Source organism: Oncorhynchus nerka, linkage group LG27 (genome assembly GCF_034236695.1).
Source record: "Oncorhynchus nerka isolate Pitt River linkage group LG27, Oner_Uvic_2.0, whole genome shotgun sequence".
NCBI classification, from domain to species: Eukaryota; Metazoa; Chordata; class Actinopteri; order Salmoniformes; family Salmonidae; genus Oncorhynchus; species Oncorhynchus nerka.
In genome coordinates, this window is record NC_088422.1 from 35,598,244 (window position 1) to 35,613,026 (window position 14,783).

At 43.1% G+C, this 14,783-nt stretch overlaps 1 pseudogene; it reads right to left on the bottom strand.

Annotated features, from left to right (window-relative positions):
* Positions 1–1,670: 1,670 nt before the first annotated feature.
* On the bottom strand, positions 1,671–14,443 carry LOC135565112 (coiled-coil domain-containing protein 42 homolog; annotated as a pseudogene).
* Positions 14,444–14,783: the final 340 nt, after the last annotated feature.

The following is a 14,783-nucleotide window of genomic DNA, read 5'->3' on the forward strand; positions in this document are numbered from 1 at the left end:
ACCTGTAACTTCTTCTTTAAGAGGCTCCTCTGTCCTCCACTCGTTACCTGTATTAATGGCACCTGTTTGAACTTGTTATCAGTATAAAAGACACCTGTCCACAAACTCAAACAGTCACACTCCAAACTCCAATATGGCCAAGACCAAAGAGCTGTCAAAGGACACCAGAAACAAAATTGTAGACCTGCACCAGGCTGGGAAGACTGAATCTGCAATAGGTAAGCAGCTTGGTTTGAAGAAATCAACTGTGGGAGCAATTATTAGGAAAGGGAAGACATACAAGACCACACATAATCTCCCTCGATCTGGGGCTGCACGCAAGATCTCACCCCATGGGGTCAAAATGATCATAAGAACGGTGAGCAAAAATCTCAGAACCACACGGGGGGACCTAGTGAAAGACCTGCAGAGAGCTGGGACCAAAGTAACAAAGCCTACCATCAGCAAGGGCATTGAAGATGAAACGTGGCTGGGTCTTTCAGCATGACAATGATCCCAAACACACCGCCCGAGCAACGAAGGAGTGGCTTCGTAAGAAGCATTTCAAAGTCCTGGAGTGGCCTAGCCAGTCTCCAGATCTCAACCCCATAGAAAATCTTTGGAGGGAGTTGAAAGTCCGTGTTGCCCAGCAACAGCCCCAAAACATCACTTCTCTAGAGGAGATCTGCATGGAGGAATGGGCCAAAATAAAGAAACCGCCCAGGGATTTCACCACTTATAGAGTTTAATGACTGTAATAGGAATGCTATTTTATTTTATTTTGATCAATTTTAGAATAAGGCTGTAACATAACAAAATGTGGAAAAAGTCAAGGGTTCTAAATACTTTCAGAATGCACCGTATATACAGTACCAGTCAAAAATTTGGACACACCTACTCATTCAAGGATTTGTCTTTATTTTTGACTATTTTATACATTGTAGAATAATAGTGAAGACATGAACAGTATGAAATAGCACATATGCAATCATGTAGTAAGCAAAAAATATTTAACAAATCAAAATATATTTTAGATTTTAGATTCTTCAAAGTAGCCACCCTTGTCTTTGCACACTCTTGGCATTCTCTCAACCAGCTTCACCTGGAATGCTTTTCCAACAGTATTGAAGTCTCATCCCAAACCAACAGTCTCATCCCAAACCATCACCCGTTGATGTCGGGTGATTGTGGAGGCCAGGTCATCTGATGCAGCATACCATTATTCTCCTTCTTGGTCAAATAGCCCTTACACAGCCTGGAGGTGTGTTGGGTCATTGTCTTGTTGAAAAACAAATGATAGTCCCATTAAGCACAAACCAGATGGGATGGTATATCGGTGCAGAGTGCTGTGGTAGCCATGCTGGTTAAGTGTGCCTTGAATTCAAAATAAATCACAGACAGTGTCACCAGCAAAGCACCCCCACACCATGATACCTCCTCCTCCATGCTTAGTGGAACCACAAATACGGAGATCATCCGTCTCACAAAGACACAGCGGTTGGAACCAAAAATCTCAAATTTGGACTAATTGCAGAAGTATTGTTATCATGGCACATTTGCTGCACAGTGATGATCATCACATTAGTATATGTGTGGAAACAGCACCAGATATGGAATGCCAACCCCGAACAATCATCCCTGCTGTATCCTCTGTCTGTCCACTTGATCATCCTACACCTGGTAAACTGGCTTTAGTAGAAAGCTGAGAAGGGCTCTGTTTTGAGGTTGTTAACTATGGCAGACTGATCCTGAATGAAGAGCTGGGTCTGGAGAGCAAAATACATTCAGATTTTACTGTAAGCAAATTATTTTGCCCTCTACTCTACATTACTGTGACATCACTAACCTTCTCTAACTGTAACATCAATGTGACATCACCAACCTTCTCCAGCTCTGACATCACTGTGACATATGCCATGTTCATATGCTAAGAAACTCTAAAATTTCCAATTTGCTGATTCGTTGACCGTGGCACTTGTATAACTACAACCAGTTAGCAAGTCGGAAATGCCAGAGTTTCCTAGTTCCGACTAGCAAGTTAACGTGGCAATAGCTGACCTTTAGCTGTCATCACTAACCTTCTCTATCTGTAACATCACTGTGACATCACTGACCTTTTCCAGTTGTGACATCACAAATTTTCTCCAGCTGTGTCACTGTGTCATCGATGGCTACTCCCTCTTCCTACCCTGCGGTCCCACCCATCATGTGGTAAAGATTAAAGGTTACCACTTTGGTTTGGCCCAATAGAAGTGTCTCCTTCGCCGCTTTGATTTGGATGTGGTACCATGTGCTCACCTGAACCCCCCCCCCCCCACGGTTTATAGTCTGGATAGAGACACATGGACTGTACTATATGGTAAATCTGGGACCCATCTAAAGGACTGTGAGTGTGTGATCAGAGAGTGACGCGTATCTGGTCCAGCTCTGTCTGTAGCTGAGACAACAGGTTTTTCTTCTGCAGAATACCGCAGCTCTGCTGGTCTGTGTATATCTGTTGTGCCCCCCGGTTGGCCGTCAGCCTGATCCTGCACCTGGATCCTGCACCTCGCTTCTTTCCCTCTGCTGCAACTGCTCTCTGGTGGATAGCAGCGTGGCAAACCTCCCCAGCAGCAGCAATATCTCTTCATACTAAATATACAGTTGAAGTGGGAAGTTTACATACACTTAGGTTGGAGTCATTAAAACTAGTTTTTCAACCACTCCACAAATGTCTTGTTAACAAACTATCATTTTGGCAAGTCGGTTAGGACATCTACAAGTCATTTTTTTACAGACAGATCATTTCACTTATCATTCACTGTATCACAATTCCAATGGGTCAGAAGTTTACATACACTAAGTTGACTGTGCTTTTAAACAGCTTGGAAAATTTCAGAAAATTATGTCATGGCTTCAGAAGCTTCTGATAGGCTAATTGACATAATTTGAGTAAATTGGACGTGTACCTGTGGATGTATTTCAAGGACTACCTTCAAACTCAGTGCCTCTTTGATTGACATCATGGGAAAATCAAAAGAAATCAGCCAAGACCTCAGAAAAAAAATTGTAGACCTCCACAAGTCTGGTTCATCCTTGGGAGCAATTTCCAAACACCTGAAGGTACCACGTTCATCTATACAAACAATAGTACGCAAGTATAAACACCCTGGGACCACGTAGCCGTCATACCACTCAGGAAGGAGAGGTGTTCTGTCTCCTAGAGATTAACGTACTTTGGTGCGAAAAGTGTAAATCAATCCCAGAACAACAGCAAAGGACCTTGTGAAGATGCTGGAGGAAACAGGTACAAAAGTATCTATATCCACAGTAAAACAAGTCCTATATCGACACAACCTGAAAGGCCGCTCAGCAAGGAAGAAGCCACTGCTCCAAAACAGCCATAAAAAAAGCAAGACTACGGTTTGCATCTGCACATGGTGACATTTTTGGAGAAATGTCCTCTGGTCTGATGAAACAAAAATAGAACTGTTTGGCCATAATGACCATTGTTATGTTTGGAGGAAAAAGGGGGAGGCTTGCAAGCCGAAGAACACCATCCCAACCATGAAGCATGGGGGTGACAGCATCATGTTGTGGGGGTGCTTTGCGGCAGGAGGGACTGGTGCACTTCACAAAATATATGGCATCATGAGGCAGGAAAGTTATGTGGATATATTGAAGCAGCATCTCAAAACATCAGTCAGGAAGTTAAAGCTTGGTCACAAATGGGTCTTCCACATGAACAATGACCCCAAGCATACTTCCAAAGTTGTGGCAAAATGGCTTAAGGACAACAAAGTCAAGGTGTTGCCATCACAAAGCCCTGACCTCAATCCCATAGAAGATTTGTGGGCAGAACTGAAAAAGCATGTGCGAGCAAGAGGCCTACAAACCTGACTCAGTTACACCAGCTCTGTCAGGAGGAATGGGCCAAAATTCACCCAACTTACTGTGGGAAGCTTGTGGAAGGCTAGCCAATTTAAAAGCAATGCTACCAAATACTAATTGAGTGTATGTAAACTTCTGACCCACTGGGAACGTGATGAAAGAAATCAAAGCTGAAATAAATAATTCTTTCTACTAAATCATTCTTTCTACTATTATTCTGACATTTCACATTCTTAAAATAAAGTGGTGATCCTAACTGACCTAAGACAGGGACTTTTTACTAGGATTAAATGTCAGGAATTGTGAAAAACTGAGTTTAAATGTATTTGGTTAAGGTGTACGTAAACTTCCGCCTTCAACTGTATACATTTGAACATGAAGCTAGGTTTAGGGTTGTGGTTGAGGATTAGGTTTGAACCAGGATGTGGACATGAAGTTAGGGTTAGGGTTGTGGTTGAATCTGGGATTTGGGTTGAACCAGGATGTGGAAATTACATTTGCAACAAACATGAGCTGGTAGATTAATCAGCCCACATTTCCAAGAGAAAGCAAGTGTGCTAATCCCACAAGAAATATGGACGTTTTTTTAAAGTTAAGAATGTTAGCGGCATGTCCAGAGGCTTAAAAGTTTAATAGATAAACACTTTTCTCAGGAGGGGTGAATTGTGAAGGTTTAGCCATTATAACTTTTCAGGTCATTAACTGTAACTTTCCCAGAAACTTCAAACTTCAAATTGGCACAAATGAACATCCTGATATTATCAATTTTCACACACAGGTAATTTCCCAGGTAATTTTCCCAGGTAACTTTCCCGAAAACTTTCTAGGTAATTTTCCCGGAAATCTCTCAGTCGCTGCATCCTCAGCTTAGTTGGTCAGAGTAGTAGTGTGAAAAGGCCGTAGTGAGTGCCAGTCTTGGGTACCTTGATCAGTCTGAGGACCTGTTCCAGGAAGGTCCAGTAGAGGGCAATCTTCTCCACCATGCACTGCTCAGTTTGCAAGCCTCCATGAGTGCACTCTGTCTCTCCCTCCCTCTTTCTAACGCACAGCATCCCTCTCTCTTTCCGACTTCTCAACATGGCCTCGCTTTGCCTCGTTCTCCTGCAAGATGGCAAATGTGACTATGATGGGTTTTCCAGTGTTTGTGTGCGTGTTAGCCACCCAATGTGAGGAATTTGTCAAATTTGAGCAGACTTCTTCAGTTTCTCCTCCTTATCTCTCTGCCTTTCTTCAAACTCTCCATCTTAAACTCCTGTGAAACACACTATCCCAGGTACATACAGTATGTTAACTCCGATAGTCACATTTTTGTCACTTTGTTTTTATGAATGCTATGATAATTATCTGGAGCTGTTGATCCACCTCAAATCAAATCAAATCCAATTGTATTTGTCACATACACATGGTTAGCAGATGTTAATGCGAGTGTAGCGAAATGCTTGTGCTTCTACTTCCGACAATGCAGTGATAACCAACAAGTAATCTAACTAACAATTCCAAAACTACTCTCTTATACACAGTGTAAGGGGATAAAGAATATGTACATAAGGATATATGAATGAGTGATGGTACAGAGCAGCATACAGTAGATGGTATCGAGTACAGTATATACATATGAGATGAGTATGTAGACAAAGTAAACAAAGTGGCATAGTTAAAGTGGCTAGTGATACATGTATTACATAAGGATGCAGTCGATGATGTAGAGTACAGTATATACGTATGCATATGAGATGAATAATGTAGGGTAAGTAACATTATATAAGGTAGCATTGTTTAAAGTGGCTAGTGATATATTTACATAATTTCCCATCAATTCCCATTATTCACACTGTTGAGGAACAACTCTTAATGTGCATCTCTGATCTATGTCTGTTTTTCAATCATCTGTGTGATACACTCATCAGATCTTTGTCTCTCACACACACACACACACACACACACACACACACACACACACACACACACACACACACTTCCAATATAAACGTGGGCTTCAGGAAGCAGCAGAGGGAGCACCCCCCCTATTCACATCAACGGGACAGCAGTGGAGACGGTGGAAAGTTTTAAGTTCCTCGGCGTACACATCACGGACGAACTGAAATGGTCCATCCACACAGACCGTGTGGTGAAGAAGGCACAACAGCAACAGCGCCTCTTCAACCTCAGGAAGCTGAAGAAATTTGGCTTGTCCACCTTTAAACCCTCACAAACTTTTACAGATGCACAATTGAGAGCATCTTGTCAGGCTGTATCACCGTCGGGTATAGCAACTGCACCACCCACAACCCCAAGACTCTCCAGAGGGTGGTGCGGTCTGCACAACACATCACCGGGGGCAAACTACCTGCTCTCCAGGACACCTACAGCATGTCACAGGAAAGCCCAAAAAATCATCAATGACAACAACCACCCAAGCCACTGCCTGTTCACCTCGCCATTATCCAGAAGGCAGGAGGTCAGTACAGGTGCATCAAAACTGGGACCGAGAGACTGAAAAACAGCTTCTATCTCAATGCCATAGACTGTTAAACAGCCATAACTAACATAGAGAGGCTACTGCCAACATACAGACTTGAAATCATTGGCCACTTTCATAATGCCACTTTAGTAATGTTTACACATCTTACATATTCATCTCATATGTGTATACTATATTTTATACCATCTATGTCATCTTGCCTATGCCACTCGGTCATCGCTCATCCATATATTTATATGCACATACTCTTATTCCATCCCTTTAGATTTGTGTGTATTAAGTAGTTGTTGTGGAATTGTTAGATTACTTGTTAGATATTACTGCACTGTCAGAACTAGAGGCACAAACATTTCGCTGCACTCGCATTAACATCTGCTAACCATGTGTATGTGACCAATACATTTTTGATTTATTTGATAAACAAAGACAAACACATACAAACACACACAAAGACATACAAACACATACACACACATACAAACACATAAACACACATACAAACACATACAAATGCACATTAAGAGTTGTTCCTCAACAGTCTGAAAATAATCCTCTTGATCCAAGGTAATTTTATCTGGTGGGAGTTTCTGATCAGCAGTTAGAAACTTGAGAAACGTTCCCTTCGGACTGCCCTCTACCCTGCTGTACTATCCTGTCTCTATGGCAATACATGGACAAAGCCTCTGTTGCCCCCAATGGCAAACTACTGACATAGAAGCTCCACTACTGTGTGTGTGTGTGTGTGTGTGTGTGTGTGTGTGTGTGTGTGTGTGTGTGTGTGTGTGTGTGTGTGTGTGTGTGTGTGTGTGTGTGTGTGTGTGTGTGTGTGTGTGTGTGTGTGTGTGTGTGTGTGTCTGATAAGGCATGTGGTCTGTTTTCCATTCTGTATCTCTGTGTCTCTCTCTACTTCTATTTATAGCCTACCTACATATCTATAAGGTCTGTATTTAGCCTATATAAACTCAGCAGAAAATGAAACGTCCTCTCACTGTCAACTGGGTTTATTTTCAGCAAACTTAATATGTGTAAATACTTGGATGAAAATGACAAGATTCAACAACTGCGACATACACTGAACAAGTTACACAGACATGTGACTAACAGAAATGGTATAATGTGTCCCTGAACAAAGGGGGGTCAAAATCAAAAGTAACAGTCAGTATCTGGTGTGGCCACCAGCTGCATTAAGTACTGCAGTGCATCTCCTCCTCATGGACTGCACCAGATTTGACAGTTCTTGTTGTGAGATGTTACCCCACTCTTCCACCAAGGCACCTACAAGTTCCCAGACATTTCTGGGGGGAATGGCCCTGGCCCTCACCCTCAGATCCAACAGGTTCCAGAAGTGCTCAATGGGATTGAGATCCGGGCTCTTCGCTGGCCATGGCAGGAAATCATGCACAGAACGAGCAGTATGGCTGGTGGCATTGTCATGCTCGAGGGTCATGTCGGGATGAGCCTGCAGGAAGGGTACCACATGAGGGAGGAAGATGTCTCCTCTGTAACGCACAGTGTTGAGATTGCCTGCAATGACAACAAGCTCAGTCCGATGATGCTGTGACACATCGCCCCAGACCATGACGGACCCTCCAACTCCAAATCGATCACGCTCCAGAGTACAGGCTTCGTGTAACGCTCATTCCTTTGACGATAAATGCAAATTCGACCATTACCCCCGGTGAGACAAAACCGCCACTCGTCAGTGAAGAGCACTTTTTGCTAGTTCTGTCTGGTCCAGCAATGGTGGGTTTGTGCCCATAGGCAACATTGTTGCCGGTGATGTCTGGTGAGGACCTGTCTTACAACAGGCCTACAAGCCCTCAGTCCAGCCTCTCTCAGCCTATTGCTGACAGTCTGAGCACTGATGGAGGGATTGTGCGTTCCTGGTGTAACTCGGGCAGTTGTTGTTGCCATCCTGTACCTGTCCTGCAGGTGTGATGTTCGGATGTACCGATCCTGTGCCTGTGTTGTTACACGTGGTCTGCCACTGCGAGGATGATCAGCTGTCCGTCCTGTCTCTCTGTAGCGCTGTCTTAGCCGTCTCACAGTACAGACATTGCAATTTATTGCCCTGGCCACCTCTGCAGTACTCATGCGTCCTTGCAGCATGCCTAAGGCACATTCACACAGATGAGCAGGGACCCTGAGCATCTTTCTTTTGGTGTTTTCAGAAAGGCCTCTTTAGTGTCCAAAGTTTTCATAACTGTGACCTTAATTGCCTACCGTCTGTAAACTGTTAGTGTCTTAATGACCGTGCTACATGTGCATATACATGAACTGTTTATGGTTCATTGAACAAGCATGGGAAACAGTGTTTAAACCCTTTATAATTAAGATCTGTGAAGTTATTTGGATGTTTACGAATTATCTTTGGAGGACAGGGTCCAGGGTTCTCACAACACAGAATCTTTTCAGATCGCCACAGACGTGCGTGTGTGTGCGTGTGCATTTTCCCCATCTGACCAACGGCTGCTGACAAAGCGAGAGAAGTGTAATCTCGTGATTTCAAGCTGTCTCACACCTGATATCACACGTTTCTCTGTGGACTGTGCCACAGCTAATACATCCAGTCATTTTTAGTGACTATAACTGATCTTCACTGACTAGTTGCTACCTGTGATCCAAAGAGCATTGTCATCTTCAGACTGAAGACAGTAAACAGCTCAGTCGTCACCTTTGTTAGACTACATTACAACATAACAGGAGACAGATGGGACTAATGTATCAAATGGGACTAACAATCATCTATTGTAGCTAATGGAAATACAGTATGATGTTATGCCTACCAGTTGACTGTAACTCTACTGATCATATTGTGTTGAAGATGGTGAGACAGACGAGAGGAGAGCAGCAGAACCAGGAAAATGCATCTACAAATGCAAACGTGACACACACACACACACACACACACACACACACACACACACACACACACACACACACACACACACACACACACAGCATATTGTCGTGACCTAGAGCCATTGGAGGGAAAAAATAACAATATAGCGATGGAGGGAATAGGGAGACGCAGCTGTATGTATTTTTGATGAAATACACACTCACAGGCCACTCATGCATGGAGATGCCACACACACACTCATACGGACACACACACACATGATACATACAAAGTTGTTAATGCTAATGTAGCGATGCTATTAAAATAAAAGTGTGTTGTCGGGGATGACAGTGTGAGGTTGAGGAGATGGGGACCTCACACCCATGTAAACGCCACCAGACCTTTTAACAGCTGATTAATATTTGAAGGCCTCCTCCTGACTCGCAAGCTGATCATCTGTTATTGTTTGTCGTTTTCTGCTCCATCCATCCCTGGGTCTCCCTCTGTCACTCTGCTGTCCCTTGGGAGAGGAGAGGAGGGGCAGACACCAGCGCACACACATCAACCTCCAGCCATGAATATACACACACTTCAGAGACACACATCACACATCCCTTTTTTTTAAATATTTTATTTAACTTATTATATATTTTTTTGAACAATACATGGTCAAAACTAATAGACAACTTAACATTTACATACATACATTATCACAAACATTAAAGCCATCACACTTGCTCAGACCTACATGTTCCCACAGTAACCGCACCCAATGTTGTTTCTAATGCTTGTAAGACTGTGGCCCATATGACTTCAAATTGTTTTATGTTGTTTCTGTCTGTAGCCAGATTTTTTTACAAATGATATTGAAATCATAAAGAATGTGATTCTTCCATTCACTTAACGTTGGAGTATCGTTTGACTTCCAGTGTTTAAGTAATAGCTTCTTCACTACAAGGGACAAAAATAATATTGTCCGACTCATTGGGTGTCTTTAAATATGCAGATAGACAGATTAAAAGTAGATTTACATTATTCAACTTCTGACAGCCAGCTTTCTAACTGCCCATAACTTTTGGACTTTATAGCACTCCCAGAAAGCAGGAATCATTGACTCATTGTTAGTTCTACACGTGATGTGACTCTGAAGATGTGCTGTGGGCCAAATGATCTGTGATTTCTGTAAAGCTATCCAAGGATTGTTCCAAAGCGGTGTGTTTTTAGGGGGTGATATTGGTTATTGTAGAATGCGTTTCATTTCCTTCCATGTTGTTATAGTGTTCTTTACTATGAAGTTGTTCATGTTCTTTGCTCCATCTTTTGAAAACAGACAAGTGAAAGGATTCTGGGGATGAACATGCAAATCTTCCATTTGTACCCTTTGTTTGTCTTTAGTGCATTTCAATATATTTTGCAAGTAAAAAAGCCACCTAATGAGAATATGTACATATAAATATATGGATGAGCGATGGCCGAGCGCCATAGGCAAGGTGCAATAGATGGTATAAAATACAGTATATACATATGATATGAGTAATGCAAGATATGTAAACACTATTAAACTGACATTATTTGAAGTGGCATTGTTGAAAGTGACTAGTGATCAATTTAATAAAGTGGCCAGTGATTGGGTCTCAATGTAGGCAGCAGACTCTCTGAGTTAGTGATGGCTGTTTAACAGTCTGATTGCCTTGAGAGAGAAGCTGTTTTTCAGTCTCTCGGGTTCCAGCTTTGATGCACCTGTACTGACCTCTCCTTCTGGATGGTACCGGTGTGAACAGGCAGGGGCTTGGGTGGTTGTTGTCCTTGATGATCTTTTTGGCCTTCCTGTGACATCAGGCCCTCTAGGTGTCATGGAGGGCAGGTAGTTTGCCCCCGGCGATGCGTTGTGCAGACTACACAACCCTCTGGAGAGCCATGCGGTTGAAGGTGGTATAGTTGCCGTACCAGGCTGTGATACAGCCGGACAGGATGCTCTTGATTGTGCATCTGTAGAAGTTTGTCAGGGTTTTGGGTGACAAGCCAAATTTCTTAAGCCTCCTGAGGTTGAAGAGGCGTTGTTGCGGCTTCTTCACCACACTGCCTGTGTGGGTGGACCATTTCAGTGTGTCTGTGATGTGTACGCTGAGGAACTTAAAACTTTCCACCTTCTCCACTGCTGTCCCTTCGATGTGGATAGGGTGGGCCCTCTGCTGTTGCTTGAAGTCCACAATCATCTCCTTTGTTTTGTTGAATTTGAACGAGAGGTTGTTTTCCTGACACCACACTACGAGGGCCCTCACCTCCTCCCTGTAGGCTTCCTCGCCGTTGTTGGTAATCAAGCCTACCACTGTTGTGTCGTCTGTAAACTTGATGATTGAGTTGGAGACATTCACAGGCATTCTACCTGTCCCAGACCTGCTGTTTTCAACTCTCTAGAGACAGCAGGAGCAGTAGAGATACTCTGAATGTTCGGCTATGAAAAGCCAACTGACATTTACTCCTGAGGTGCTGACTTGTTCCACCCTCGACAACCACTGTGATTATTATTATTTGACCCTGCTGGTCATCTATGAACATTTGAACATCTTGGCCATGTTCTGTTATAATCTCCACCGGCACAGCCAGAAGAGGACTGACCACCCCTCATAGCCTGGTTTCTCTCTAGGTTCTTCCTAGGTTCTGGCCTTTCTAGGGAGTTTTTCCTAGCCACTGTGCTTCTACACCTGCAATGCTTGCTGTTTGGGGTTTTAGGCTGGGTTTCTGTACAGCACTTTGTGACATCAGCTGATGTAAGAAGGGATTTATAAATACATTTGATATGATTTGATTTGATGGCCATGCAGTCGTGGGTGAACAGGGAGTACAGGAGGGGGCTGAGCACGCACCATTGTGGTTGAGGGTCAGCGAAGTGGGGATGTTGTTTCCTACCTTCACCACCTGGGGACTGCCCGTCAGAAAGTCCAGGACCCAATTGCACAGGGCGGGGTTGAGACCCAGGGCCTCCAGCTTGATGATGAGCTTGAGGGTACTGTGGTGTTGAATGCTGAGCTGTAGTCAATGAACAGCATTCTTACATAGGTATTCCTCTTGCTCAGATGGGATAGGGCAGTGTGCAGTGTGATGGCGATTGCATCGTCTGTGGACCTGTTGGGGCGGTATGCAAACTGAAGTGGGTCTCAAAGCACTTCCTGATGACAGAAGTGAGTGCTGCGCAGTGTTGCCAACTCATTTTCAGGGGGAGTTGCTAGAGGCAGGTCGATTTGTTGCTAAAAGTTGCTAAATGACGTTGCGATATCATTGCGTAATAACGTAAAACTGCGTCATTGTTAGTTTAGATTTGTTTGTTTATCACATATTTGTATTTGTAAAAGTAATATAAACACAACACATTTCATTTTTGAACAATTACATTTGATTTATTTTCTTTTTATCTAGTAAACCTACACATTCTGAACAATTATAGTTTTAAGCAGTGTATTGGTAGTTAGTTATCGTGACTGGCTGCAAAAATGCATTGTGAGTGACGTCAGCAGCAGACGCTTAGCTCCTGCACAGGCAGCTGCAGTCAGCCAACAATGATTTGCAATTTGCGGAAATTGCTGCTGGCCTGTGCACGAGCTGAGCGCCTGCTGCTGAAGTCACTCACAACACACTTTTGAAGCCAGGCACGTGTTGTGACTGAGTGTGTGAAAATCGTTTTTGTGTCATTTAGACACAGAGAAGGGGTGGGGGGTCCTTGTTAGTGGGCCGCGAAGGTGGCACTGTATTATCCTCAAAGCGGGCAAAGAAGGTGTTTCGTTTGTCTGGAAGCGTGGCGTGGCTGGTTTTCTTTTTGTAATCCGTGATTTCGTGTAGACCCTGCCACATACGTCTCCTGTCTGAGCTGTTGAATTGCGACCCCACTTTGTCCCTGTACCGGCATGTTCACTTGTTTGATTGCCTTGCGGAGGGAATAACTACACGGTTTATATTCAACCACATTCCCAGACCTCTTTTCATGGTTAAATGCGGTGGTTCGCGCTTTCAGTTTTGCGCGAATGCCGACATCCATCCACTGTTTCTGGTTAGGGTAGGTTTTAATAATCACAGTGGGAAATGGATTTTGTAACCCAGTACATTGTAGTCGATTCTTGAATAGCTTTTCTTACTTTGAGAAAAAAAGGAGTAGCCTTTTGTAGTTGGGAATAATAATCTCCGGGTGTCATGGAAAATATTGTATATTGATGGAATTGGTCAGCCTCTTTGGAGGCTTCTTGAATTTCCCTTTTCCATTTCTCTGTCTAACTTGCTGAATGTTTGATTTAGGTCACCTGCTAAACTAATAGTTCCAGTGTGGGTCTGATCTAATATAGCTTAAAATCTATCTAAAAACACCAGATTTGCCCATGGGGGATATACAATTAAATCAATTGCATGTTTTCCCCCTTGTAAGGTACAATTCAACATTTTAAAATGGCCTTGGTCCATGTGCTGGGATATAAGGGAAAAGGGTGTATTCTTATTTATCAGGAAGCCTAAACATCTTCTGTTAATACAGTAGGTGCCTGCAAAGGCCCCTCCAACCAAGCTCCTCTTTAAGTATTACATTTCTCATTGTTTGAAGTGTAGCTCTTGCGGGAAAACCACATCTGCTGACAATCCCTTTAAATGTTCAATAACCTTTTTTTTGGCATCATGAAGCCTGTGCACATTCCATATAATACATTGGATTTTGTTGGCCTTCACTTATATAGAATCAAAGTCTAGAATCAAAACCTTGTCTGTTTCGTCTGTCATTGAAGAACCAGATAAAACATTTGATCAGACATGTCATATGAGGGCGGTGGACATCGCATGGATATGGAAGAGTTGAAGTATGAATACATAGTTATTGCATACATTACATTTATAAAACGTGTGAACATGTAGGCTAAGCAAACATTTAACAGAGAACACACACAAAACAAAATGCAAGTACCTCTTTGTACTTTAGGGCGCAATGCCCTTTTAGCGATTTTTAATAAGCTCCCACTCCTTCCCTAATGTACCAACGTCTGTGGATGATGTCATTGTAAATACATTGGAGAAAGACTGCCAATTAAATACTGTGGTCAGTTTGTAATACCTTGTGAATTGAATTAAAGTATAGTGGCTGGTGGGGCTCTACTTGTGGAGAGTGGGTCCACCGAGAGACCGAAGTGAGATGAGTGGAGGCACCACACATACTTCAGGGAAGTGTCTGATGACCTCACAGCTGCCCCGTACTGATCCTTCGGATTGAACCCATCTCCACTCTTGCCAATAACCATCATTGGATCTTAACTATAATGGCAAACAAGGAATAATAATGACTTTACTTCCTCTCCTAATTTGGCCAGAACTCTTATTCATTTTAAGCAGGTTTGCAAGTCTCAAAAATAAATTCAATTACATTTGCAGTATAGAGAAATCCTTCCTTCCCCTTTTTCCATCAAAGCTTGTCCCTCTCCACCTCATCACACATCTCAGCTCTAGCTACTTTGATGGATGCACGAACACAAAGCCTAAATCTGCAGTAACTAACAAGAAGTGAAGACAACGAATGTTAAAAAACCAAAGTGGATCTTCCTTAAAGATGCTTCCCTCTCTCCTCCTCTCTCTCTCCCCCAC